This window comes from Chiloscyllium punctatum, chromosome 1 (assembly GCF_047496795.1).
Source record: "Chiloscyllium punctatum isolate Juve2018m chromosome 1, sChiPun1.3, whole genome shotgun sequence".
Taxonomy (NCBI): Eukaryota; Metazoa; Chordata; class Chondrichthyes; order Orectolobiformes; family Hemiscylliidae; genus Chiloscyllium; species Chiloscyllium punctatum.
The window spans coordinates 50,759,523-50,787,521 of record NC_092739.1 but is presented as its reverse complement, the minus strand read 5'-3'; the positions used below and the strand labels follow the sequence as shown (position 1 = coordinate 50,787,521).

Below are 27,999 nucleotides of genomic sequence, written 5' to 3'. Positions count from 1 at the left end.
TGTTTGAACACCTATTTGTGCGTTTTCATATTCAGTTTTAACGGTCTTGTATAATTACATGCACCGCAAAGAAATAAAAGGTTTTCAAATGGAGTCCGCCTTGTAAACGATTCAAAACTCTGCCCTCCCTGTGCGCGCACCCGACAACACACAGAGCTCCACCCCCGTGAATTTGAACCCTGTTAAAGGGGTCAGGGAACGGCTGACACTTTCTTACCTTCAACCCAAACACTGCGAAGGCTGGAAATCTGACCACCAATCAGAAAATGCTGCTGATCATCAGCAGGCCAGCTAGCATCAGGGCAGTGCGAAGCAAGAGTTCATGGCCACACTATTGACAGGATGGCGCTTTGGGAGTGTGATACAAGACTCTGAGAGGACAGTTTGCAGGATGCGCTGCAGATATTAATTGCAGTTTTTAAATTCCAGGGTTCTTATCTGACAGCCAGTCTGAGGGACAAGTTGATTTCAGCTGGGAATGTTTGGCAGCAGAGGAGTTTGACATTTGGAGGTTGAGATTGTGGAAGATTGTTGAAAGGTCACAAGAAGAACATGAGAATATACGATGGTGAGAGGTCATTGTGAGAGTACATGAAGAGAGATAAGGTAAGTTGACCACCATTGAACTGGAAGTATCTGTGCTGTTAAACTTGGAGAATGCTCTTTCAGAGCTGAAAATGTGTTGCTGGAAAAGCGCAGCAGGTCAGGCAGCATCCAAGGAGCAGGAGAATCGACGTTTTGGGCATCAGCCCTTCTCCTGCTCCTTGGATGCTGCCTGACCTGCTGCGCTTTTCCAGCAACACATTTTCAGCTCTGATCTCCAGCACCTGCAGTCCTCACTTTCTCCCGGAATGCTCTTTCATCCTGGCACCTTTTATTTTAAATGGAGGTATGCAGCCTCCACTATTTAAAAGCTATTTCTTGTTCCTGTTCTGATGTGGATTTGTTGTCTATCTCCCATTCTAGTGAAACAGGATCTGTTGGGCTCAAGGTGGACTGAGGTCAAATTTGACGCTTTCTAAATTTTGATTTCTCACCCAACCCAAGTCCAAGCCCCAAACGCTGGAAATAGTTTACCTTTAACAACCCCATCTTTCACCTTTAATAACCCCATCGTTCCCTGTTAATATATTGAAGGCTTTGATCAGATAGAGTCATAGAGGTCCACAATATGGAAACAGGCCCTTCGGCCCAACTTGTCCATGCAGCTCAGTTTCCACAATGAAACTAGTCCCTTTGCCCTGCACTTGTTCCATATCGCTCCATACCTATTTCATCCATGTACCTGTCTAACTGTTTCTTAAGTGAATAAACTGTACCCACTTCCACCATTATATCTGGCAGTCCAACCTCTGAAAACTCACCAACACTCTGAAAACGTTGCCCCTCCGGACCCTTTTGTATCTCTCCCCTCTTACCTTAAACCTATACCCTCTAGTTTTAGAATCCCCCTACCATGGGGAAAGCTGTTGGCTCTCTGCCTTATCTATGCCTGTATGATTTTGTAGACCTCTATAAGGCAACCCCTCAGTCTCCTATGCTCAAGGGAAAGAAGTCCCAGCCTATTCAACCTCTCCTTATAACTCAAACCTTTCAGTCCAGGTAGCATCCTGGTAAATCTTTTCTCTGCCTTCTTTCTAGTTTAATGATATCCTTCCTATAGTAGGATGACCAGAGCTGCACACAGTACTCCAAATGTAGCCTCACCAGTGTCTTGTTCAGTCGCAGAAAGATGTCCCTACACCTATACTTAGTGTTCTGACTGATGAAAGCAAGCATGTCGAAAGCCATCTTCACTACTCTGTCTACCTGTGGCTCGACTTTCAAGGAGCTATGAACATGTACCCCTAGATCTGCTGGTTGGGTTGGTGACAATGCGGCATGGCAGATTCACCGCCGATGATTAGCCCACTGCCAGTTCTCCACCAGCGTTTCTCCACTGGGGTCGTTTGACCTCTGGAGACTGTTCACCACCAGAAATATATATATACTTCACAGTCCCCTTTATTTATACAACTACATACTACATATTGATTAAAAAAAGGTAAAATAAATATCATTTTATTGATTTATATATAAAAATGAGTTACAAACTTTAACCAGAAAAAGGAAATATATTTTAAACATCTCTTTATAATGGCAGTAAAATCTCACATTAATATTAAACAATGAAATTTTAGTTCATTTGATAGTTATGCACTATTTATCCAAGATATTCCAAACGATCTTCATTTATTGTTTTTATCACAGTGCCACTCTTGGTGTGGATTTGTCCATTTCATCAGCCCCTTATTCACACTGCCAAAACTTAATATTTGAATCACTCTTGGATAGTTTATCAAAAACATATATAAAACCATCATGGTAAAACTTCTTATTTCCACGTTTAAAAATAATTTCTGTTTCCATTTTGAAGACTTGAGCGTAAATGGAAAAAAAAATACAAGCTTAAAAAAAACTCTCCTGTAATGAAAATAAGTTGTAACTGAAACGATGCAATCACTACCTTAACCAATATAACGACAATTTTATATAGTTTAGATATGCTTGTTCTCTAACATTTTAAACGTTGTGAAATAAAAAAAATTCTATTAACAAAAATAAATGGTTATTAAAACAAGTAAATGCTGCCACCAATATTCAAAATATGCGACTTATTTGTGGTGGCGAATCGTCTTCAGTGGCCAATGGGCGGTGGCTAAGCGTCCTCGGTGGTCAAAGGGCAGTGGCTAAGCATCCTCGGTGGTCAAAGGGCAGTGGCTAATTGTCGGCGGTGAATCTGCTGTGGCGAATGGTCCCATCCCGCTGCTGGTTATGTAACATTCCACAGGGCCCTACCATTAACTGTGTAAGTCGTGCCTTGTTTGACCCACTAAAATGCACTTGCATTTATCTAAATTAAACTCCATCTGCCATTCTCAGTCCACTGGTGCAGTTGATCAAGATCTTGCTGCATTTCCACATAACCTGGATCATCCATTAACCCTCTAAATTCTAGAGAAAACTAGCCTAATTTGTGTAGTTTTCCCCCATAACTCCCAAAGTCCAGGTATCCTCCAATTATAGCCTTTCTAAGGAGTGATGCACAGTACTGGTCACAGTATTCCCAAGTGAGGTCTAATCAGAGTCTTATATAGCTGCAGCTAACAGCAATTTGATAACTTAATCTGCTGATTGCGCTTTGATATAACTGAATAACTGGATAGGTGACTTCAGAGGGCAGTTTAGAGTCAATAACATTATTGTGGGGCTGTTGCATTATAAATTTAATGGGTTTCCTTGTGTCAGATACCTAGCTAGCCCAAAAAGTGTTTTCTTAGTATGAACCAGAAACTTGATGTGGAAGTACCAGTATAATTGCAAGCTAAAGTGTTAGTACTCTATGGAAACATTTAAATATTGCATAATCCTTATATTCAAGGAAGCCTTGTGGAAAATATTGACTGATAAATGTTATTATTTTTGAAAAATAATATTTGCAAAGTTGATTGTGACATGTATATAGCTGGTAAATTGATGGTTAAGTCAGTCAAATTTATAATTTACACGGAGACCTCACTTCAAGTTGAGATTGTGTTCCTGAAAATTGTGACTTCAAGCGAATCTTAGCTTCCCACAGAAATCAATGTTAAAGCCAGAGTTATGTTCCTTCAGGCATTTCTTGCCTGGAAAAAACAATGCGCAAGTTGAAATACTGAACCATACACTGTGCATTCCTAACTGAAATAATTTGCAAAACAAATACATCACTAAATATAAAAGATATGCAATGCATTAGACAGTATTTAAGTAAAAATTAAGAGTTCTGTCGTTTTAGATGATCAGGTTCCATCTAGTGGAAGAAGTCAGTCAATGCAGGGAGCTGCTGAGTCCCAATATTACCTGCACTGACCAACGCATCAATGTGAGCTCAGGACAGGAGCTGGGAGAAAGGATTAGTTAAATACAGACCTCTTGGAAGAATAGAGTGCAAGAGGCAAGGCTGGGCACAGGGCAGAGGAAAACAAGGTCATGGTGGCTCGGAGAAAGTAATGAAGCAACAGTGGAAGGCAAGGCCATGAGAGAAGGGGTTGGGATAACGTCAGGAGGCATGGCCTGTCTCCTTGCAAAAATAAGCTCTGACTTGAATTTCCTCCAACGTGGCACTAACCAAGTCCTAAATCTGATAGTTATAATGTGCAATAGCAAGAAATGACAATGCAATTCAAAGAAACAGGTCTTAAATAAAACAACATAGAAATGTAATGAGTTTAATATTAAATGACTGTAAAACAATGATGACTGAACTTGTTTGGTGGGTTTTTCAATTGTAGTGCTGGTTTCAATCTTCCAGTTCTGTGATTTCTTTGATATTGTATCAGTGATGAAACCTTGAAGGCTGCTTTTTGCCTTATAGTGTATTATAACTGGCATGGACTGAAATTAATAAGCCTGGGTTAAATGGCCTCCATTTTTCCTGTTGTTGTTTTTCCTTTTTTCTTTTTTGTTTCCTACCCATCACACGCAACTGAGTGACCGTCCCACCACCAAAACACCTGTGACTTGTTTTTTTATCTAATAACTACCACTGGTAAAAACGCCAGTGTCACCAATTGAATATATACAGGCCAAGCCTAATATGGGTAATGCAAACCATCAATGGTGAGGCAGTTAGTGGGGAGAGTGTGGAAGTGACTAAATCAGGATGGCGTTGGATGGGGAAATAAAGCACTGTATCCCCCGTGGTACCCACCTCTCTCTAAAGGCATCAAGAGCAACGTGTCCCCTTCCCAATGATACCTGGGCATGAACATAACCATGGAAGAGAGACAGACAATTGACAGACAATATATCCCCTCCATGACCTGCTGCCTGGATCTGTTTATAGCCAGCCTGGCTAGGATCAGGAGCAGACCCACGAGGAAGTCCTTTGATCTGCCCACACCCCTCTGCAGTGGATGCCCAAAGATCAGGAGCATAGGATTTACATACAGCCACAAACACAACAGAAGATTTTACAAATAATTAAAAAGGGAGTACAACCAACATAAAAATGGTCCACAGACTGCACAGCACTGCAAAATGAAACAGTTAGGCTGGGAGTCTCTGAACCACCTCAATCCACAGATGAAAGGAACTGCTGCTTGGAACGTTCTCCACCCTAGATCCCTGAGGAATAGAGAGAGGACTCCCATCTAGAAAGCCCTTTGCTGGGGATCACTGCTGCCCGATGTAAATCGACACGCCAAGGCGTGTCTGGGGGAGTTGATATTAAAATCGAGGTGCAGCAGCAACCTTTACTAAAAATGCCTCTTCACAAGAAACACACTGCACGTAACTAAGAGGTAGCTCAGATTGTAAGGGTGAAGGGGGTGGGGGGGGGGGGGGGGTGGTCCTAAGGGAAGTTCTGATCCTTGGGGTTGATGAAATTCAGTCTGAACAGGATTCCACCTGAGCATCCTCCAACTGGTGCACTATGTCAGTTCCGAGCACCGCTGTTTTCGGGCTTTGGATGGCATCGGCTGTTAGGCTACTCTTCCTGTGAGCACACCATTGAACACACACGCTTAACCAGAACAGTGTTACATGTACGAATCGATTAACTGACTCATCTGGATCGATGAACTGCTGCAAAGGATTGGCGTAAAACAAAGGACTGTGGCTGCTGGAGATCTTAAGCAAAACCAGAAAATGCTGGAGAAACTCAACAGGATCTGTGGAAAAGTTGAAAAGGTTAACACTTCAAGACCAAAACTATTCTAGTTTGGAACTCCGCTGAAATTGAGAAAGATTGATCACTGAGCCTAGATGTTCAACTTGCAAAAGTTGACTTTCTGCAGGAAAATAGTTGGCAAGAAGATAGTTGTCACTGCCGCAAGCATATTAAAGTTTGTTTTAAAAACCAATATACAATAGCTTTTTTGACTCCATAGGTATTTTTCTTTCTAAAAGTGACTGCATTTTGTTCTTATTTTTACAAATCCAATTATGAAGTTGTTGATTGCTGCCTCTTCTAAACGTTGCACTATTAAAAATTTATTGCTGCAATAATACCTTTTAGTTTTCTGGACTTTGTGGAATGAAATGCTAAACAGAGAATCAGTCTCCGCTTTTTAACCTGCCCCCATACCATTACCTGTGGTGTCCTCAAGAGTCTGTACTTAGCCCTCTCCTATTTCACACTCACTTGTTGCCATGCGCTGAACATTTGCTTTCACATGTAGACATGCATGTACACTGACAATACCCAACTCTGAATGGATTCACAGCAACTGTGTGGGCCAATTGTTACTGTGATGGCTCATCACGACTGGGTTTGTTCTCTGAAAGACTATTTCAATTATTCTGTCTTCCCGGGTTTTCCCTGCCTCTAAATCTTCTGAAGTGCCCATCTACAATCATCTTAATGATCAATTTGAACACCTTCCCCATGACAGACATCAAGATAGTTGGCCTATAGTTTACTGTTTGCCGAGTTTGGCCCTCCTTGAGTTATGTTTGCTACTTTCTAGTCTGATGGACTCTTTCCAGAGACCAATACATTTTGCAAAATTAACACCAAGGCATCTATGATCTCATGACCTATTTCTTTTTAAGACCTTTGGATGAAGTCCTTCAGAACTCTGGGACATCCCAACACAGAGCTCCATCTGTTTGGTCAGTACACCTTCCCAGTGGTTGTCATTTCCACTCATCCTTCCACCTCCTCGTTTACAGCTATACCTGAAATGCTTTTTGTGTACACTATGGAAACATAAAAAATAGGAGCAGGAATAGACCATTCAGCCCATCAAGCCTGCCTCACAATTTAACATGCTCATGGCTGATCTTCTGTCTTAACACCATACTTCTGATCTCTTTCCATATCTTCTGATACCATTAGCCTTTAGAAATCTATCTCTCAAAAGTATTCAGTGATTTGGCCTCCATGGCCATTTTTTGGTATCGAATTCCACAGGTTAATTATCCTCTAAACGATGTAATTTACCCTCATCACAACTCAAAATGGCCTAAACAGTATCCTGAATCCAAAACTCTTTGTTCTACAGTCCTTTGCCAAGGAAATGTCCCTCCATCCAGTCTGTCTGGCCCTGTTAGAATTTTATTTCAATGAGGTTCCCTTTCATTCTTCTAAACTCCTTTGAATACAGGACCTGCCAGCTCAGGAATCAGTTTGGCAAACCTTTATTGTACTTTCTTTACGATGAGTGTATATTTTCTTGGGTAGGGAGACCAAAACTGGAGACTGTACTTCAAGTGTGGTCTCACCAGACCGTTTACAATTGCAGCAAAACTTCCTTGCTCGTGTCAAACCCTCTTTCAATAAAGGCCAACATACCATAGACCATAGAACATTGCAACGCAGTACAGGCCCTTCGGCCTTCGATGTTGTGCCAACCTGTGAAACCAATCTGAAGCCCATCTAACCTACACTATTCCATTTTCGTCTATATATCTATCCAACGACCATTTAAATGCCCTTAAATTCGGTGAATGTATACTGTTGCAGGCAGTGCGTTCCTACTACTCTGAGTAAAGAAACTGCCTCTGACATCTGTTCTATATCTACCACCCCTCAATTTAAAGTTCTGCCCCCTTGTGCTAGCCATCATCATTTGAGGAAAAAGGCTCTCAGTTGACCCTATCTTATATGTCTCTATTAAGTCACCTCTCAAATTTCTTCTCTCTAACGAAAACAGCCTCAAGCCCTTCAGCCTTTTCTCATAATACCTTCCCTCCATACCAGGCAACATCCTGGTAAATCTCCTCTGAACCCTTCCCAAAGCTTCCACATCCTTCCTATAATGCGGTGACCAGAACTGTAGGCAATACTCCAAGTGGGCTCGCACCAGAGGTTTGTACAGCTGAACCGTGACTTCATTGTTCCAAAACTCAATCCCTATACTAAAAAAAGCTCACACACTGTGTGCCGCCTTAACAACCTATCGACTTGGGTAGCAACTTTCAGGGATCGATGGACGTGGGCATTGAGATCTCTCTGCTCATCTACACTACCAAGAATCTTACCATTAGCCCAGTACTCTGCATTCCTGTTACTCCTTCCAAAGTGAATCACACTTGTCCGTGTTAAACTCCATTTGCCAACTCTCAGCCCAGCTCTGCAGCTTATTTATGTCCCTCTATAACCTACAACATCCTTCGTCACTATCCACAATTCCACCGACCTTAGTGTCATCGGCAAATTTACTAACGCATCCTTCTACGCCCTCATCTAAGTCATTTTGTAAAAATGACAAACTGAAATGGACCCAAAATAGATCCTTGCGGTACCCCACTAGTAAATGAACTCCAAGATGAAGATTTCCCATCAACCAGCACCCTCCGTCATCTTTCAGCTAGCTAATTTCTGATCCAAACTGTTAAATCACCCTCAATCCCATGCCTCTGCATTTGTGCAATAGCATTTACCTTCCTAACTGTTTGCTGCATATGCCTGCTTACTTTCATTGACTGGTGTACACATATTTATGTACATCAACTTTTCCCAATATATCATTATTTACATACTCCACCATTCTATTTTCTTACTAAAATGGATATTATCACACTTAATCCAAATTACACTCTTCTGCCATGTATTTGCCCCAGTTCAAAGAAGGTTCATACAACTAATTCTTGAGATAAAGGGTTATATTTTGAGAATAGATTGTATAGGCTGAGCCTATATCCAATGGAGTCATGAAGACTGAGGAGGTCTTATTGAAACATGAGACCCTGAAGGGATTTGACTGACTAGATGCTGGTTGGATGTTTTCCTTCGAGAGAGACAAGAGTTATGGGACACCCTTCAAAATATGGGCCTCTCATTTAAGATGGAGAAATTATATTTTTCTGCTTGGAAGGTCATACGTCTCTGGAATCCTCTTTCCCCAGAGAATAGTGGTGGCATGGTTGTTTAATATTTTAATATTGTTAAGCCAGTGGTAGATACCTTCTTGAATAACAAGGGTACCAAACGTTCTCAGGGTAATATGGTGGATACAGTTAGATCAGAACTGAGCTGTAGAACCTAAATACACTATTTTTGCTCTTAACTCCTATGTTTTTATTTGTAATTTTCCAATGTGCTGAGACCTTTCCAAAAATCAAAGGAATTCTGCAAGATGGAAAACGATGCAATACCCATGCCTGCAGTCATTTATTTCGAGTCAAATTACAGAGTAATGGGTCCAGGAGACATTTACCTGAGCTTTTTGCTCTTTTTGTATATATTTGCAGAAGCTTTCACTGTCTGTTCTTACATTTCCCTCATTTTCTCTCCTATTCTAATTTCTTCCCCTTTATTTATTTGTTATCCTCTGTTGGTTTGTAAAGTTTCCAATCGTTTGGAATAACTAATCTTTTTCTGAACTGTGTGTCATTTTTTTCAATTGGATACAAGCCTTAATTTTTTTAGATGACCACGGATAGTTCAACCTTCTTGCAAGGTCTTTCCTAGAGAATATATCTTTGAGAATTATCAAATATCTCCTTCAGCATCTGCCCTGCTTCTCTCCAATTTTACCTTGAACCTATTTTCTTAATCTGTTTTATTCAAGTCTGTATCCAGGGCTCTTGTTTCAAATTTCCAATTTTCATTCTCCAATTAAATCTTACCATGACACAAAATATCGACCAATATCTTTGAATTCTATCCTCTGATTTAATACCCAAGCTTTCATGGACTGAATGATTTTGAAAAGAAACCAAGTGCACCAAATTTAAAATGGCCACAGGCATCATCAGATACATAGGTTGGCCAAGTTTCATGAAACCGTGTCATAGGCAAGAGATAGCCTGGTTTAAAATTTTGATTTTCTTTTCCCCAAGGCAATAAAAACAGTCAACTAGCTCCTTCCACCCTTGCCATCTTAACTCCAAAGGCATGAATAGATCTTTATATGATTTGCACTATCATGAGGTTCTTAAGGTGTTGCAGATGAAAACAGGAGTAAGAAATTCTGCCCTTCGAGCCTGAGGCGCCATTTCACATGATCATGGCTGATCTTATCCTGGTCTCGACTCCACTTTCCTGCCTGCTCCTTGTAACCTTTTATCTCACTTTTCATCAGGCATATATCTATTTCTTTCTTGAGTCTGTTGATTGATTCTCCCTCCACTGCACTCTGGGACAAAGAGTTCCACAGATTGACAAGCCTCTGAGAGAAATAATTTCTCCTTATCTCAGTTTTGAACTTACCTCCTCTCACTCTAAATCTATGCCCTCTTGTTCGAAACTGTCCCATGGGGGGAGCATCCACCTTTTCAATCCCCTTTAGCATTTCCTATACCTCAGTTAGATGCCCCCTCATTCTTCTGGACTCCAGACAGTACAAACCCAAGTTATTCAAATGTTCCTTGGATGACAGCCCTTTCATCCCTAGAATCAACTTGCTGAATCTCCTTCGAACTGCATCCAGTGCTACCATATTCTTCTTCAAATAAGGAGACCAAAACTGGACGCAATATTCTAGATCTGGTCTCACCAATGTCTTATATGTTTGTAACAACACTTCTTAACTTTTACAATCCAGTCCCTTTGCAATAAATGCTAGGATGCCATTTGCCGTTCTTATTATACACTGCACCTGCATACCTACTTTCTATGAATTATGCACAAAGATCCCCTGCACTGTTGCACTTTGAATCTTCCTTCCATTTAACTAAAAATTTGCCCTTTTAGTTTTCCAGCCAAAATGGACAACCTCGCACTTATCCACTTTAATTACCATTTGTCAGATTCAGGCCCATTCTCCAAGCCTATCCGTATCCATTGGTAAACTCCATCTCCTCATCACTGCCTACGGTCGCACCTATTTTAGTATATCATGTCCAAACTTTGTTATGTTACACTCTGTCCCTGTTTACAGATCATTTATATGGATGATAAGTAGCTGAGTTCGAGAACTGAGCCCCTCACTCACCCACTAGTTAAAGTTTGCTATCCATAGAGTGGAGAAAGTGAGGACTGCAGATGCTGGAGATTAGAGTTGAAAATGTGTTGCTGGAAAAGCACAGCAGGTCAGGCAGCATCCAAGGAGCAGGAGAATCGATGTTTCGGACATAAGCTCTTCCATAGAGTGCCCCATTTATCCTGATCCACTGCTTTCTGTCAGTCAGCTAATCCTCTATATAAGCCAATACTTTCTATCCTGAGCCCCCTGAGATCTAACTCTTGGATCAGTCTTTTATGCAGTACCTTGTCAAATGCCTTCTGACAATATTCCGCATCCACCGGATCCCCATTATCAACCTTGCTGGTCCAGCAAGTTTGTCAAGCAGGACTTACCCTTCAAGAAACCGTGCTGACACTGGTGAATTGAGTTTTGTTTTGCTAAGCCTTCAGATATCACCTACTTTATGATCGTCATGTTGCTGGAGTCAGAGGTCAAACTAACTAGCTTCCCACTTCTTTCCTATCTCCTTTTATGAAAAAATGTGTCACATGTGCATGTTTCCAATCCAGTGGTACTTTCCAAAATCCAGGAAAATTTGGAAAAATATAACTAATGCATTCACTATCTCTGCCGCCACCTCCTTTAATATCCTGGACTGCAAGCCATCAGGCCCTGAGGACTTATCTGCCTTTAATCCCATCTGTTTGCTTAATAGCTTCTCCCTTGTTAGAACATAGAACAATATAGCGCAGAACAGGCCCTTCGGCCCTCAATGTGGCGCTGACCTGTGAACTAATCTAAGCCCATCCCCCTACACTATCCCTTCATCCATGTGCTTATCCAAGGATTGTTTAAATGTCCCTAATGTGGCTGAGGTGACTACATTAGCAGGTAGGGCATTCCACGCCCGTACCACTTTCTGCGCAAAGAATCTGTCTTAAATCTATCACCCCTCAATTTGTGGTTATGCCCCCTCATAGGAGCTGATGTCATCATCCCAAGGAAAAGACTTTCACTGTCTGCCCTATCTAATCCTCTGATCATCTTGTATGTCTCTCTCAAATTCCCTCTCAGCTTTCTTCTTTCCAATGAGAACAGACCCAAGTCTCTCAACTTTTCCTCATAAGACCTTCCCTCCACACCAGGCAACATTCTAATAAATCTCCTCTGCACCTTTTCCAATGCTTCTACATCCTTCCTGTAATGGGGCGACCAGAACTATACACAATATTCCAAGTGCGGCCATACTAGCGTTTTGTATAGTTGCAGCATGACATTAGGGTTCTGGAACTCAATCCCTCCACTAATAAAACCTAACACACTGTATGCCTTCTTAACAGCACTATCAACCTGGGTGGCAACTTTCAGGGATCTATGCACATGGACTCCAAGCTCCCTCTGCACATCCACACTACCAAGAATCTTTCCATTGACCAAGTACTCTGCCTTCCTGTTATTCTTCCCAAAGTTATCACCTCACATTTAGCTGCATTGAACTCCATTTGCCACCTCTCAGCCCAATTCTGCAGTTTATCCAAGTCCCCCTGCAACCTGTAATATTTTTCCAAACTGTCCACTACTCCACCGTCTTTAGTTTCATCTGCAAATTTACTAATCCATCCATCTATGCCTGCATCTAAGTCATTTATAAAAATGACAAAGAGCAGTGGTCCCAAAACAGATCCTTGTGCCACACCACAAGTAACCGGACTCCAGGCTTAATATTTTCAATCAACCACCACTTGCCTTCTTACAGATAGCCAATTCGTAATCCAAACTACTAAATCACCCTTAATCTCCAAAAGCCTACCATATGGAGCCTTATCAAAGGCTTTACTGAAGTCCATGTACACCATGTCAACTGCCCTACCCTCATCTACCTGCTTGGTCACCTTCTCAAAACTCAGTGAGGTTTGTGAGACATGACCTGTCCTTGATGAAACTATGTTGACAATCTACAATCAAATTGTTGCTTGCTAGATGATTATAAATCTCATCTCTTATAATCCTTTCCAAAATTTTTCCTACAACAGATGTAAGGTTCACTGGTCTGTAATTACCTAGGTCATTTCTACTGCCCTTCTTGAACAAGGCCACAACATTTGCAATCCTCCAGTCTTCTGGTACTAAGCCAGTAGACAATGATGACTCAAAGATCAAGGCCAAAGGCTTCTCCATTTCCTCCCTAGCTTCCCAGAGAATTCTCTGATAAATCCCATCCGGCCCAGGGGACTTGTCTACTTTCACTCCTAGAATTGATAACACCTCTTCCTTACTAACCTCGATCCTTTCTAGTCTAATAGCCCATATCTCATTTGTCTCCTCTACAATATTCTCCTTTTCCTGAGTGAAAACTGATGAGAAATATTCGTTTAGCAACTCTCCGATATCCACAGGTTCCAAACTCAACTTCCTACTTCTGTCTTATTCCTACCCTAGTCACCCTTTTATTCCTCATATACTTATAGAAAGCTTTAGGGTTCTCCTTTATTCTACCTGTTAAGGACTGTTTATGTCTTCTCCTTGCTCTTCTTAACTCTCTCTTTAAATCCTTCACAGCTAATCTGTAATTCTTCATCACCTCATCTGAATCATCTCATCTCAACTTCACATAAGCCTTCTGCTTAATAAGAGATGCAATTTCTTTAGAAAAACCACGGTTCCCTTACCTTATCACTTCCTCCCTGCCTGACAGGGATATACCTATCGAGGACACACAATATCTGTTCCTTAATCCAGCTCCACATTTCGATTGTCCCTATCCCCTGCATTTTGTGACCCCATTCTATACATCCTAAGTCTTGCCAAATCGCATTATAATTGCCCTTCCCCATCGATAACTATTGTCCTGTGGCATATACATATCCCTTTCCATCGCTAAACTAAATGTAACCGAATTATAGTCACTCTCTCCAAAATGCTCACCTACCACTAAATCAAACACTTGGCCTGGTTCATTACCAAGCACCAGATCCAGTATGGCCTCCCCTCGTATTGGCCCTTTGACATACTGTGTCAGGAAACCCTCTTGCACACATTGAACAAAAACTGATCCATCCGACGTGTTGGAGTTATAGCATTTCCAGTCAATATTAGGGAAGTTAAAGTCCCCCATGATGACCACCCTATTCCTTTCACTCCTACCCAGAATCGTTTTGCCAATCCTTTCCTCCACATCCCTTGAATTCTACGGAGGCCTATAAAAATTCCCAGTAGTGTGACCTCTCCTCTTCTGTTTCTGACCTCAGTCTGTAACTCCTCAGTAGATGAGTCCTCATCAAAAGTTTTTTCAGCCATTATTATACTGTCCTTGACTAACAAGGCCACACCTCCCCCCTTTTACCACCTTGCTTGTTCTTAATGAAAGATCTAAACCTGGAACCTGCAACATCCATTCCTCACCCTGCTCTATCCATGTCTCTGAAATGGCCACAACATCAAAGTCCCAGGTACCAACTCATGCTGCAAGCTCACCTACCTTATTTCGGATACTTTTGGCGTTAAAGTAGACACACTTCAAACCAGCTTGCTGTCTGCCAGCACACTCCTGTGACCGTGAAATCCTGTCCCTGTCCTCCATGCTCTCATCCTCCTGTGCACCGCATCTACACCTCAGGTTTACAATTCTTTTTCCTCTCATGAATATACTTTAATTGAGAGGTATCTAAGACTCACAAAGCATTTGCCACTATTCTTCAACTTTAATATTTTTGCCCAGTCCACTTGGCCAACTCATTCCTCGGGCCTATATAATTACCTTTTACGTAACGCTAAAACTCTGTTAAGTGACTCTGTCTTCACTCTACCACCTATGATTAGCAAGCCTGAGGAACCAAAACTTTAGAACAGAGTATATTGTATTTTGATTTGTATTTTGAGGTGCTTTTAGTGAAAAGTTCGAGGAGATGGATTTTAATTGCAGTCTGAAATAGGCTGGTAAAGGGTTTCCCTGTCTGTCAAGAAAAACAGCCCAGTATTAACACTGACATGAAAGACTCAACAGGAAACCAAGAACTTTAAAATAAGTAGTGTTTGCTTCTGCTAATGATCCAAAAAGTCAATTAATCAATCATCGTCTTAGATTAAAACCCTTGTGTTTCAGGGACATGGCAAGGACTCTAAGCTGGATATTCTCTTACCTTCCTTGTGAACTAGTCACTATCCCATTTAAACTTCGGATATTTATGTGTGAGAGAGACTGCCAGATGAATGGATGCTTGATGTCACATTTTTATTATTTTTGTCAGAGCTAGCCAGAAATAAAATTTCACTCCAGAAAACCTTGATTGGTTCCCTACTGCTGCAGTTTAAAAAAACATTAACTACATTTTCATTGGAGACAGATAGTTCTTTTCAACTTGAGCCTTCATCCTTTGTGGTTAACTAAAAAGGTTGGAATGCAGAGAGTTAATTCACCCTCTCATACCTGGTCAAAACAATGTCAAATTCTGTGTAATTTATGGTTACTGTTGCCTACAGGATGATTATTATAAGGTCATCGATTCTGTCTCATTACACATTACAAGAACAAACACATGTCTGCTCCCTGACTGGACACAGAATTAAGAAATTGTCTGAAATACAGACCATGAACATGAGAGCTTCCTCCTGTTTTTTTGCCAGTTTGGTTTGTTAATGTATTTGAAAATTAAAGATGCCTCCAACCTTTGCAGTTTCAAAGCTTTTAAGCATTATACTTATTGGTAAATCAACACCATTGGTAATTTCACTACTTATTAAGAGATCTCACAGACAATCAAGTACTGAAACAATGATTTAAACGTTGTGTAGCAACAAATTAAGACCTCTCAAGTAAAAAGTTAAACTTCACAACCCAACTTGGCTATCACACAATTAATGGTGGAATTCAGCTGTGATTCCAGACAACGGTGTAGTTGTTTGGAAGTGTCCAGAGTTTGATCCTTGTCGAATGATTCTAGTGTTGGATTCTTACATAGTTTTTTTCATCCTTTAGGTTTATGATGTGATATTATTGTTTGTTTGTTTGTTTGTTTAGTTTCTTTCATCCAAGTTATTGCAAGTCGGCAGCTTGCCATCTTATCAAAAGTAGCTTCCTTGTTCCTTGTTACATTTGGCATTGACTGTCTATTTGAAGACACAACTTTTATGTGATTAACTCCTTAAATTCTTTTGCAGGGCAATCAATTATCCTTATAAATAAAGCAGCCAGTTATCAAGCAGATGTCAAAACAATTTTGTTCATGTAGCTTTTATTCCTTTTTCTAGACATAGGAATGTTTGTCCTTCACTTTAATACTTTATTCCAGACAGAATTATTACTGCTGCTTTCCATGTATCACAGTTTATCTTTGTTGATACTTTCAAGTCGTGACCAGTTATTAAAGTTCTGAAGTGTATAATATCATATACCTGTTTATCTAAGTCAGCCTTGTACCTGCTGCTGCAATTATAGTTTGCCTAGGAATTTCAAGCCTTTTATGTCCAGCCCCTTAAACTGTCAGACTTCTCAAATGTATTTACATACTATCCTTTCATTAAAAGTAATCCAAGATCCTTTTTAATGGAATGCGACCAAACCAAATGGAAATATTGTGACCTTTTGATTGACCTTTGAGTGTCATTCACTAATTGAAGGAGATGCAAACAATAAAGACAAGTTCACTCCAGGCATGTACATAGAACATAGAACATAGAAGAATACAGCGCAGTACAGGCCCTTTGGCCCTCGATGTTGCGCCGATCCATGCCCACCTAACCTACACTAGCCCACTATCCTCCATATGCCTATCCAATGCCCGTTTAAATGCCCATAAAGAGGGAGAGTCCACCACTGCTACTGGCAGGGCATTCCATGAACTCACGACTCGCTGAGTAAAGAATCTACCCCTAACATCTGTCCTATACCTACCACCCCTTAATTTAAAGCTATGCCCCCTCGTAATAGCAAATGTACAGTTTACGAAAAGTCAGCATAACTCAATTGCTCAACAACTGCATGCAGGGAATTGTAAGTTGTTAATTAGTTGTCATATTCGAAACAAGAGTAATTAAGACAGTGTGGTGTCAATACAGGCTGTATAATTTCAAAGATTTTGTTTCAGAGAGTGATAGAGTAAAGTGTAATTTAAGACACTGTTCACATAGTTTAATTGGCATTAAATGATTTGAAATGTGCTTTTGAAAAATGATTCTGAGGATATTTATTGTAAACCCTTTTTGTAATATTTGTACTAAATCATAGATTCACTTCATGCATTGTGTGGCTTCATAGGGTACATGCACATTGGAGACTTCAAGTATATGAAGTACAAATTCAGAGCAGCAGAATAGGGTTATGTACGTACAACGTCAGGAAATGGTCTTTGATTTTCTCCACAAATGACTGTCAAGTGAAATTTGACAGTAACCCAGAATCACCATTTGTGTGGAAGGGAGGCTGCATTTTGGGAAAACAATTTGCTTGTTTATTAATGGGGGGAAGATTTTCTTTATATGACATTCCAGCCTGTCACAAGTGCCACTGTATTTTTCCTTCCTTGGGAAGCTTGAGTGACTCTCCTGAAGTTGTACAAGCACACTTGCATTACACACTCTCAACATAGAGTGTCCATCCTTCTGCTGAGGTCGATTGTATCAAAAGTTGGAAGCAGCATTCTGCCAAGATGGCAGTGGGGTAGTGCTTCTGAGCCAGGGGCTCATCCACTCTGTTCGCCTTTCTTTTCATTTATTTCTTTTTCGTTTCTTCTGTTGTTTTTCTTCTTTGTTATTTTACCTCTTGTTGAAGAGCTTGGTCATAGTGACATTGAGTGAGCCCAGTGCTGACTCATGACGGCAGTATCAGAGGCAAGTTTGGGCTCCTGGCGGAGTCTGTGCCCATCGCAGATTCATGAAGGCTGTGGCCTGAGCGGGTTTGGGCCCAGTACGAGACCTTGTGACATCAGCGAGGTGAACTCAAAGTGGACTTAGGCAGCAGCAGAGTGGAGTTTGGGCTGGTACAGTACTCTGTGGCATCGGTGACTTTGGTGAAGTCCAGCGAGGATTCGGTGAGGGAGATGGTGTCGGTGGAGGTGAGTTGGTGCCAAACAGTGGCAACAGTTGTTCCAGTGAAGGTGGCGTGGCAAAGAGGATTTGTGCCTAGTCACCAGTCCCAAGGCTTAACAAGAAAAACTGTAAAGTTGCACACTTTATTTCTTTATTTTTCTGCCTTTATATTCTATGTTTTGGTTTATTTTTCTGTGTTTTAAGATGGTGCCGGAGAGTGGCTATACAACACTTTTCACTGTGTTTCATAAAATACACATGATAATAAATAAATCAAATCAGTTTATGATTACAAACTGATGCTCAAGACTTCGTCTGACAGATCCTTGCAGAATGCCCTATCGAATTTGGAAATTTTGAGAATTGATTCTTTTTTTTAAACTAATTTGGTGTTTCATGAAATGCTTTACCTAGCTGGAAAGGGGCTTCTCTTTTATTTTAAAATATCTTTCTTACTATTGAATTTAGAGCTTGTGTTTAGATGTTTGGTAAGCTATTATTGCTGCATCTTGTGGAATTTGGTATATGATATTCATTTATTTTCTGGATGTTGCAGACCAGAATTTTAGGTAAACTCCAGTGCCATTGCTCTCCTCAGTTGCATGGTTATTGTAAAAGACAATTTGTAATCATAATAAACAGCCCTGTTAACCTGAAAACTGTATATAATGGCGGCTGAACCTGTAAACTTAGCATTGGTATCTTTAGAATCATCCTCTATTGTAGATATTGCTCCTGGTAGGGATTCCTCTCTATTGGAGAGACCAAATGCTGACTTGGGCACTGGCTCGTGGAGCATCTGCACTCTTGCCTGTGTTTTATCATGTGTGCTAAAAATAAAACTTATATCTTTGTTAATAAGGAACTTGATCTCATGAGGTAAACAGATATGGCAGCCAAAATATTAAATATATGCTAATTCATTGTTCTTTGGTTATGATATGAATGCTTTTGCATCAACCAACCTGACCTTCCACTTGAATTCCCCCTCCCACTCCCTGGCTACATGTCCATCCTTGGCATACTCCACTATTAGCGTGAGGCCAAACAGAAATTGAGGAACAGCACCTTATATTTTGCCTGGGGAGCTTACAGCCCAATGGCCTCAATGTTGACTTCGCCAGCTTCAAAATCCCTCCACCCCCAGCCTTATCATATGTCCAGCCCCTCCCACCCATCTCCATCCCCTAACCTAATCTAACCATCTTCCTACTCACCTACCTGCTCAACCGTTCCCACCTACCTAATCATAATACCTACATCCACCTGTCACCATCCCACCTACCCTTCCCCCAGCACCTGCCCTTCTATTTACTTTTGGCTCCCCTCCCCAGACCGATCAAAGGGATTTGGCCTGAAACATTGACTTTCCTGCTCCTTGGATGCTGTCTGACCTGCTGTGCTCTTCCAACTTCATATCTATTGACTCCTGCCCCTTTGTTTCCATTTTGTCTGACTACAGTAACACCTTTCCAATATCCAAGCGTGGTCATTTCTCTATTTGCTCAGCAATAAAAGTATTTTGAGTTGCTTATTTCCAGATAGGTCCTGTAAAATTTGTTCATATTATGAAGTATTTTTCAGAATCAGCCTTCCATCTTTTACTCTTGATAGTGAGCTTAAAAGTTTGATTGTAAGATTGTTTTAGTTTGGATGCTTGTTATGCAATTTAATAAAGTATTTTCTTGATTTATCTGCCACTGAAAGTCTTTTTACTTCAATTTTCGGTTACCTTCTATTTGATAAGTATGCACTGATTTCCTTTTAACTAGTAATTTGATTTTGTTTTATGAAAAACTGAAGTAAACAGCTCCTGAGTGTTTAAAATTTCTTGTCAGTGCACCTTGCCTGTGTTTTATAATATACACTAAAAGTGAAGTTTATAAAGAAATTGATCTCATAAGGTAAACAGATACAACAAGCAAAATGTTATACATATGCTAGTTCATTGTTCATTGGTTATGATATGAGTGCTTTTGCCAGCAGCAATCTTTGTCTAAAGGTGTCAGCTATAGTCAATATTTGGAATATTTATAGTAGTTATCTTAACCTAAATAGAATAATGTCAGTCAAGTTCCTTGAAGATATAATAAACAGAGTTGTTAAGGGGGATCCTATAAATATAGCGTATTTGAATTTCCAGAAGGTGTTCGATAAGTTTGCTGCATAAAAGGATTATTGCAAAAGTAGGAGCTCAGTGTTGGGAGTGGCATATTAGAACGGATTGAGGATTGGTTGACACAAGAGAGACAGTCTTCTCCAGGTTAGAGAGATGTAACTTGGAAAGTGTCACCAAGGATCATTCCTAGGGCCTTAATTATTCACTATTTATATTAACGACTTAGAGGAGAGAGCACAGTGTGATACATCACAACTACCTCTTGCTGGAATAAGTAGGAGAGCATGTTGTGATAGGGACATAAGGATTGTTGAGTGCCTGGGCAAAAACTTCACCGCCTGTGGTTGCATGTAGGAAAATTAGGTCATGCAGTTTAGTTGGAAAATCAAAAAGACAGATTGCTATCTAATTTGGAAGCAGACTCCGGTATACTTCGGCGCAGTGGCTTACAGATGTCCCGGTGTATGTAAAACAAAACAAAGTTAGTGTGCTGATACAGCAAGCAATTTAGACAGCAACACATTTTTTGGCCTTTATTGCTGGGTGTTTGGGTTTTAAAATAGGGAGGCTTTGGTACAGTGGTGTTGGTGAGACTGGCACTGGTACCTGCAGCATGCTGTTTACAGTTTTGGTCTCTGTATTTAAGAAAGGATATCCTGGCTTTGGAAGCTGTTTAAAGATCACTAGGCTGATTCCTGGGCTGAAAGGATTCAAGAAAAGTCAGGCCTTTATTCATTAGAGTTTGGAAGAATGAGGCTGATCTTATTGAAACATACCAGATTCTGAGGGGGCTTAAAGGGGTAGATGTTGAAAAGGTGTTTCCATTAGTGAGTGAGTTTTGAGGTACAGTACATAGTTATGCAATAAGGGGACAAACTCTTAAAATTGAGATGCAAAGGAATCTCTCTTCCCAGAGGGCTGTGAATATTGAATTTTATGTTGCAATGCCCAGTCACTGAAAGTATTCGAAGAGGAGGTAGGTAGATTTTTGAAATTATCAAGGAATTGAGAGCTATGTTGAACTGACGTGAAAGAAGAGTTAAGGCATAGGGCAGATCAGCCATAATATTGTGGGGTGGCGAAATGACTTGTTTCTACTTACGTGAGACGAAAAGCTTTGATTCTTGTCTTTTTTTTAATGTTTAAGTCTGTACTACCAAGCAATTATTCATTATATAACATTGTTTTAGTAATATCTAAGGAATGAGTATTTCAAAAGTTCACTTACCTGAGATCAAGACACTGTGTACTTGTGTACAGAGAAGAGGGAATGAGGGAAGGTTTGCTCCAACAACTGAAAGTCAGTGGATACAAATAAGGATAATATTGCTGTATCCACTTTCTATGGATATACACTTTGACATTTGTCAACAGAAATGTGATTTGCTTTGGTGTTGCAAGCATAGAAGAATTGATTTTTCTTCAATTTCTTTGTGCCATTGAATTCGCTGGGTAAGAAGGTTGGAAGCTGCCTATTCAGGATTTGTGTTATCTAGCTTATTCGGTGGTAGATTGTGAAATATAACTCTATAAAATTATGTAGACTTACTTCAAAAAATGTTGGAGATACTAAGTGGGTCAGCAAGCCAGTTGGTAGATTCCTATTAAGAACAATAGATTCAAAGAATCTAGGAAAATGGGGAAAGTGGATTGTAGGTTAAAGTTCAGGCTTGACCTTATTGAATGGTGGAGAATGTTAGCTGAAGGGGTCAGATTACTGAGTCCTGCTCTAATTTCTTATTTTTCATATTCAGTCAAAACGTGTGGTCATTTGAACTGGACGGGTTAGAGATTTCAGTTTGAGCAAGTAAAGAATCAGGAAGAAAAGGTGACTATGTTGGGGGGAGGGCGCAGGAGAGAGTTTTGCTAGCACAGGGCAGGTAACTGAGGTCAGATTGTCTGCCTAATTACAATGGAGGCAATTTCAAAAGAGAGTAAATGGCAGCTCAAAATCATTCTTGCAGACAGAACAGAGGTATAAAGGTAACCCGCAGATAGAGACAATTTCCACTCTGGGGTTTGAACAAGACCTAAACAAGCTGCTGACTGGTTCAGTGGATTTAGCAGGTTCCAGGCACAAGAACAAGGCGACTCTGATGATAATAACGGCTGTGTCTTGTTAAAATGCTTCCTGTTGGTTTCCTGACCTAAATGGCTGGCAGGTTGATGAGAAGCAGCTGCCAAGTTGATAAAGTCAGGTTGTTCAGAGGCCGTCAACAGGAACTTGTGGAACCAAGCCCAGTTAATATGAAGGCCTCGCCACAGGCAATGCACTGCAGTGTGAGTGAAAACCTGGAATAAGAGAAGCTCCAGTATTTCCTTCTGGCACCTAGAGGAAACTGTTGCCCCACTTGGTCTGTACAAATACATTTGTAAAGATGCATTTTCGTGATCCCTGCTGAACTTTAGTGCAGATCTGCCTACTGGCAAGAAAGTTTCATCTCTTCGGTGCCTCATTCCTCATACCGTAACGTCATCAGGGCTGGAAGGATATAAGGGTAGTGCAAGAAAATAGCAGAAGTAGGAGACCAGCCATGATCAGTTAAATATGGAGCGGGTTTGAGATATGGAATAATCTACTCCTGCTGCTGCTGCTATTTCCTGTGGTACACTTGTTGCATTCTAGTCAAATGGAAAAAGCCCCGTTTATGCCTATTTTAAGTTGACTGATTGGAAATCTTCTATCCATGACAATGTTATTCTCTACACCATGAGTTTTTACTTTTCATAATAGCATGTGACATGGCATTTTAACATTGCCTTCCAGAAACCTAAATACAATATATCCACCGTTCCCTTTATCCAAAGCACATGGTGATACTGCAAAGAATTCCAATCATTAAGTATGATTTCCCTTTCACAAAACAACATTATTGATGACCTTGAATTTTTATAATTGCTGCTTTTTCTGACATCTTTCCAAGACCGATAAGTAGCCTGTAATTTCGTGCTTTGCCTTTCTCACAGTTAAAATAAAGGCGTTAAATTCATTACTTTCCAATCTAATGAAAGTGTATTCAAATGAGAGAATTTGAGACTTAAAACTAACATATCATTTATCTCACCAACCACTTCCTTTTTAAGATTCTAGGAGCCAGAGCTTCAAGCATTTACTCAAAGCCACTTCCCCAGTGATTGTAAGTTTTCTGTATTCCTCCCACCCTTCCAATTCATGATTTACAGCTATTTCTAGAATGTTAAACCATTAGATAAAGGAGCAGAATTAGGCCATTTGATCCATCCTTCTGCTCCACCATTTGACCATGACTGATATGTTTCCTCAACTCCATTCTCCTGCTTTCTTCTAACGTACCTTTAGTTTGCTGCTTATTAAGAAGTCCCACAGATAATCAAGCACTGAAACAATGATTTAAATGTTATTGCATGTTGCAATCAAATTAAGACCCCCTCAAGAAAACAAGTGAAGCCTTACAACCCAACTTGACAATTACCCGAGGAATGTGGCCAGGATTTCACCAATAGTGTCTGTCTCCACAAGTCTCCAGGGTTCAATCCTTGTGCAGTGCTATTCTTTGAAGTTCTGTTACTGACTTGTCCTGGTGTTTGATTTCTATGCAACTTTTTCTCTTTCAAGTTTGTAGTGGGGTATTATTGATGATTCAGTAGATTCTTTCATTCCCAACATTGATTATTTCTTGGAGATCTCAAATTTGTAGGTTGTCTTCTTATCAGAAGTAGCTTCCCTGCTCCTTGTTACATTCATGATTAGCTACCTGTTTAAAACCCAGCTCTTCCTGCAATTAACTGCTTTATTTCAAAATATTACTTCTGCATGCAGTCTTAAATACTCATTTGTCACAAGGCAGCAGATTATCAAGCAGTTATGATCTCTCTCTCCCAGGAAACAAATTGTTATGTTGTTTTTCACAGAGATTGTTAATTCCCGTATTGCTTAAAATTTCTAATAACAGCTTTTTCTTGCCCTTTTCATCTCAAGAAACAGTTTATTCCAGAAATAGTTATTGTTGATTCTTTCAAGTATAACAGTTTATCTTTGATTCATTCAATCCATTAACAGTTATTAAAGGTGTTACATTTATATAGTCACATTCCTATAAATCCTTGATTCCCTTAATAATTAAAAACCTATCTATCTCTGTCTTAAGTACGCTCAATGACTTGGTTTCCATAGCTTTTTGTAGCAATGCATTCCACAGATTAACCATTCTCTGACAGAAGACTATATCTCCTCTTGTGATGCAAAATATCTATTCAATTTTCTGCCATTTCCTTATTTTCAATTTTATTAATTCTCCAGATTCAGTCTGTGTATAGTAATGATTCTCACTTTGTTAAGTATGCTTTTTAAATATCTAAAACTTTTATATTTCTAATTAGCTTTCTCTTGTACTCAAACCTTTCTCTAATCTTTAAATCATTTTTTGTTATTCTTTATATTCTGTCCAGCCTTTGGACATGCAAAATTATGTGCCTTTTCTTCAAGGTTGATACAATCTTTAACTTTTCCAAGTCAGTCACAGATGGTTGATTGTCCCTTGGCAATTTTTCTTTCTCATTAAAATGTATCTATAATGTGTGTTCTGGGCAAGACAAGAGATACTGCGAGTAAGACGGCATTAGAAAATTGAGACAAAATAATGTACTGGAGAAACACAGTCTGGCAGCATCTGTAGAGAGAAGACAATTAAGTAATGTTTCGAGTCCAGTGACCATTTATAAAAACAACCATAAATCAATTGTCATTCTCATCTTTACATTCTTCCCTTAGAGTATTGTAAAAAGTGGAAGGTTTGGCAAGCTGATTGCAGCATGTCAGACTGTTTGTTTATATGAACCTATCGCCATCAGTCAGTGTGGTGTGTTAGCCATGTTCCAGGATAGAATCATGGAGTCGTGGGCATTGCTGGCTAGAGCAGTATTTATTGCCCATCCCAGTTGCCCCTAAAGGTGATGCTGAGCTGCTTTTTTGAATTGCTGCTGTCTGTTTGCTGTAGTTTGATCTTCAATGTCAGTAGGAAGGAGTTTCAAGATTTTGACCTGGTAACAACAAAGGAATGGCAATCTATTTTCAAGTCAGAATGGTAAGTGGCTTGGAGGGGAATTTTCAAGTGGTGTTCCAAGTACCTGATGTCCTTGTCCTTCCCGGTAGAAGATGACATGGGTTTGGAAGGTGCTATCCTTTACAGTGCATCTTGTATACACTAATGCTCCTGATGTTGGTGCTGGACGGAGTGGATGTTTGTGGATGTGGTGCCAGTAAAGTTGGCTGCTTTGTTCTGGATGGCATCAAGTGTTTTGGAGTTATACCCATCCAGGCAAGTGGGGAGTATTCTATCATACTCCTGATTTTGCTGTGTAGATGGTGGATAGACTTTGGGGAGTCAGCAGGTGAATTCCTTGGTGCAAAATTCCTAGCATGATGATTGAGAGTAGACAGGTGTGGTAATTGGTTGGGTTGGATTTGTCCTTCATTTTATGTACAGGACATACCTGGGCAATTTTCTACATTGCCAGTAAATGCCAGTGCTGTAGCTGTACTGGAACAGCTTGGCTAGGGGAACAGCAAGGTCTGGAGCACAAGCTTTCAGTACTATTGCTGAAATATTGTCAGGGCCCATAGACTTTACAGTATCCAGTGCCTCCAACTGTTTCTTGATAGCATGTGAAGTGATTTGAATTGGCTGAACACTGCCATCTGTGATGCTGGGGACCACTGGAGGAAGTCGAGATGGCTCATCCACTTGGCACTTCTGGTGAGTGGATAGGGCTTTAAACTAGCTAGTGAAGGGGTGGGTTCAGTTACATGGAAAATTATGGAATGGTGGAGGGAGGAGGTTATCAGCAGAGATTATTAACGTTTCCAGAACAAGTAATAAGACAATGTACAGAAAGGGTCAGGAATCTAACTTCAAGCACAGCAGATAAAGGGACAACCATGAGAAGTGGGGCTAGTCAACACAAGACTGAGGCTGTTGTACTTAAATGCATGCAGTACAAAACAAGGTAAATGAGCTTAGCGCAAATTGGCAGGTACATGTTGTGGATACCACTGAGACATGACTGGAAACTAAATATCCTAGGATACATGTCATTATCAAAAGGATAAGCAGATGGGCGGGGGGCGGGATTGCTTTGTTAGTAAGAAACAAAATGAACACTTCTTGCTATCAATTTATCAAGTTGGAAGGTGTAGAATCTGTGTGGATAGAGTTGAGGAACTGCAAAACAGACCCTTATTGGAGTTGTGTACAAGCCTTCTCGCAGTAGTCCAATGTGGGGAAGAAACTAAATCAGGAGGTAGAAAAGGCATGTAAAAAGGCACTATGACAATAAACATGGAGTACTTCAATATGCAGATGGATTGGGAAAACAAGTTGGGAGTGGATCTCCAGAAAAGGAATTTGTAGAATGTCTGCAAGATTTTTGTTTTCGAGAAGTTGGTGGTCAAGCCTAGTAGGGAACAGGCAGTTCTGGATTTGGTGACATTTAATGAGGCAGATTTGATGAGGGAACTTGAGTTGCAGGAAGCCCTAGGGGACAGTGACCAGAATATGATAGAATTCATCCTGCAGTTTAAGAGGGAGTAGCTGGGGTCAGGTGTAATGGTTATACAGTTGAGTAAAGGTAACGACAGAGACATGAGGGAGGAACTACACAGAGTTGATTGGACAGGGACCCTAGAAGGGAAGATAGTGAACCAGTAATGGCAGGAGTTTCTGGGAGTAATTCAGGAGACACAGCCAAAATTCATCCCCATGAAGAAGAAACATACAAAGGGGAGGACAAAACAACCAAGGCTGACAAGGGAAGACAGCATTAAAGCAAAAGCATACAATATAGTGAAGATTAGTCAGAAGCTAGAGCATTGGGAAGCCTTTAAAAACTAGGATAACCAAAATAGTAATAAGCCAAGAGGAGATGAACTATGAGAGTAAGCTAGCTAGTAGCAAAAAAAGATTACAAGAGTTTTTAGATTTCTAAAAGATAAGAGAGGTAAGAATGAATATTGAACTGCTGGAAAATGAGGCTGGAGAGGTAGTGATCAGGAGCAAAGAAATGACATAGGAACTGAATCGGTACTTTACATCAGTTTTCACAGTGGAAGACACCAGCAGCATACCAGAACTTCAAGAGTCAGGGGGCAGAGGTGAGTGTTGTTTCCAACCCCAAGGAGATGCTGGGCAAGTTGAAAGATTTGAAGGTGGGTAAATCAACAGGATTGGATAGACTACACCCCAGAGTTCTGAAGGAGGTTGTGGAGGCATTGGTTGTTATCTCTCAGGAATTTCTAGGGTCAGGGAGGGGCCCAGAGGACTGGAAAATTGCTTTCATAACACACCTGTTTAAAGGAGGGAGGCAAAAGACAGGAAGCTTCTGACAGGAAATTCAGAACTCTGAAGTGCAAAGGCACTTGGGAGTTCTGGTCTAGGATTCTCTCAAGATAAATTTGCAGGTTGAATCAATAGTTAGGAAAGCAAATACAATGTTGGCATTTATTGCTGTCTAGAATAGAAAAGCAGGAATGTATTTCTGAGACTTTATAGAGCTCTTGTCAGACCACATTTGAAGTATTGTGAGCAATTTTTTGGGCCCCAAAACCTCTGGAAGGATGTACTGGCCCTTGAGCAGGTCCAGAGGAGGTTCACAAGAATGATCCCAGGAATGAAAGCCTTAACGTGTGAGGAACATTTGAAAACTCTGGGTCGATACTCGATGGAGTTTAGAAGGATGGGAGGTGATTGAAACTTACAGAATACCTAATGGCCTGGACAGAGTAGACATTGGGAAAATGTTTCCATTGGCAGGTGAGGACCGAAGTGCACTGCCTTAGAATAAAGGGAAGACTCTCTAGAACAGAGATAAGGAGAAACTTTTTCAGCCAGAGGTTGGTGAGTCTATGGAATTCATTGCGACAGAAGGCTATGGACGCCAGGTCATTGAATATATTTAAAACAGAGATAGATAGGATTCTCAACCCCATTTTCCCACTTTCTCCCC

General features: G+C 40.4%; 1 long non-coding RNA gene across 1 annotated transcript in view; it reads left to right on the top strand.

The window, feature by feature from the left end:
• The first annotated feature begins 203 nt into the window (after positions 1-203).
• The window catches only part of LOC140482257 (uncharacterized), a 225,447-nt gene continuing 197,651 nt past the window's right edge, over positions 204-27,999 (top strand). The window contains exon 1 of the long non-coding RNA XR_011961696.1: positions 204-606. This is a non-coding gene — a long non-coding RNA (uncharacterized lncRNA). The remainder of the gene's footprint in view (positions 607-27,999) is intronic.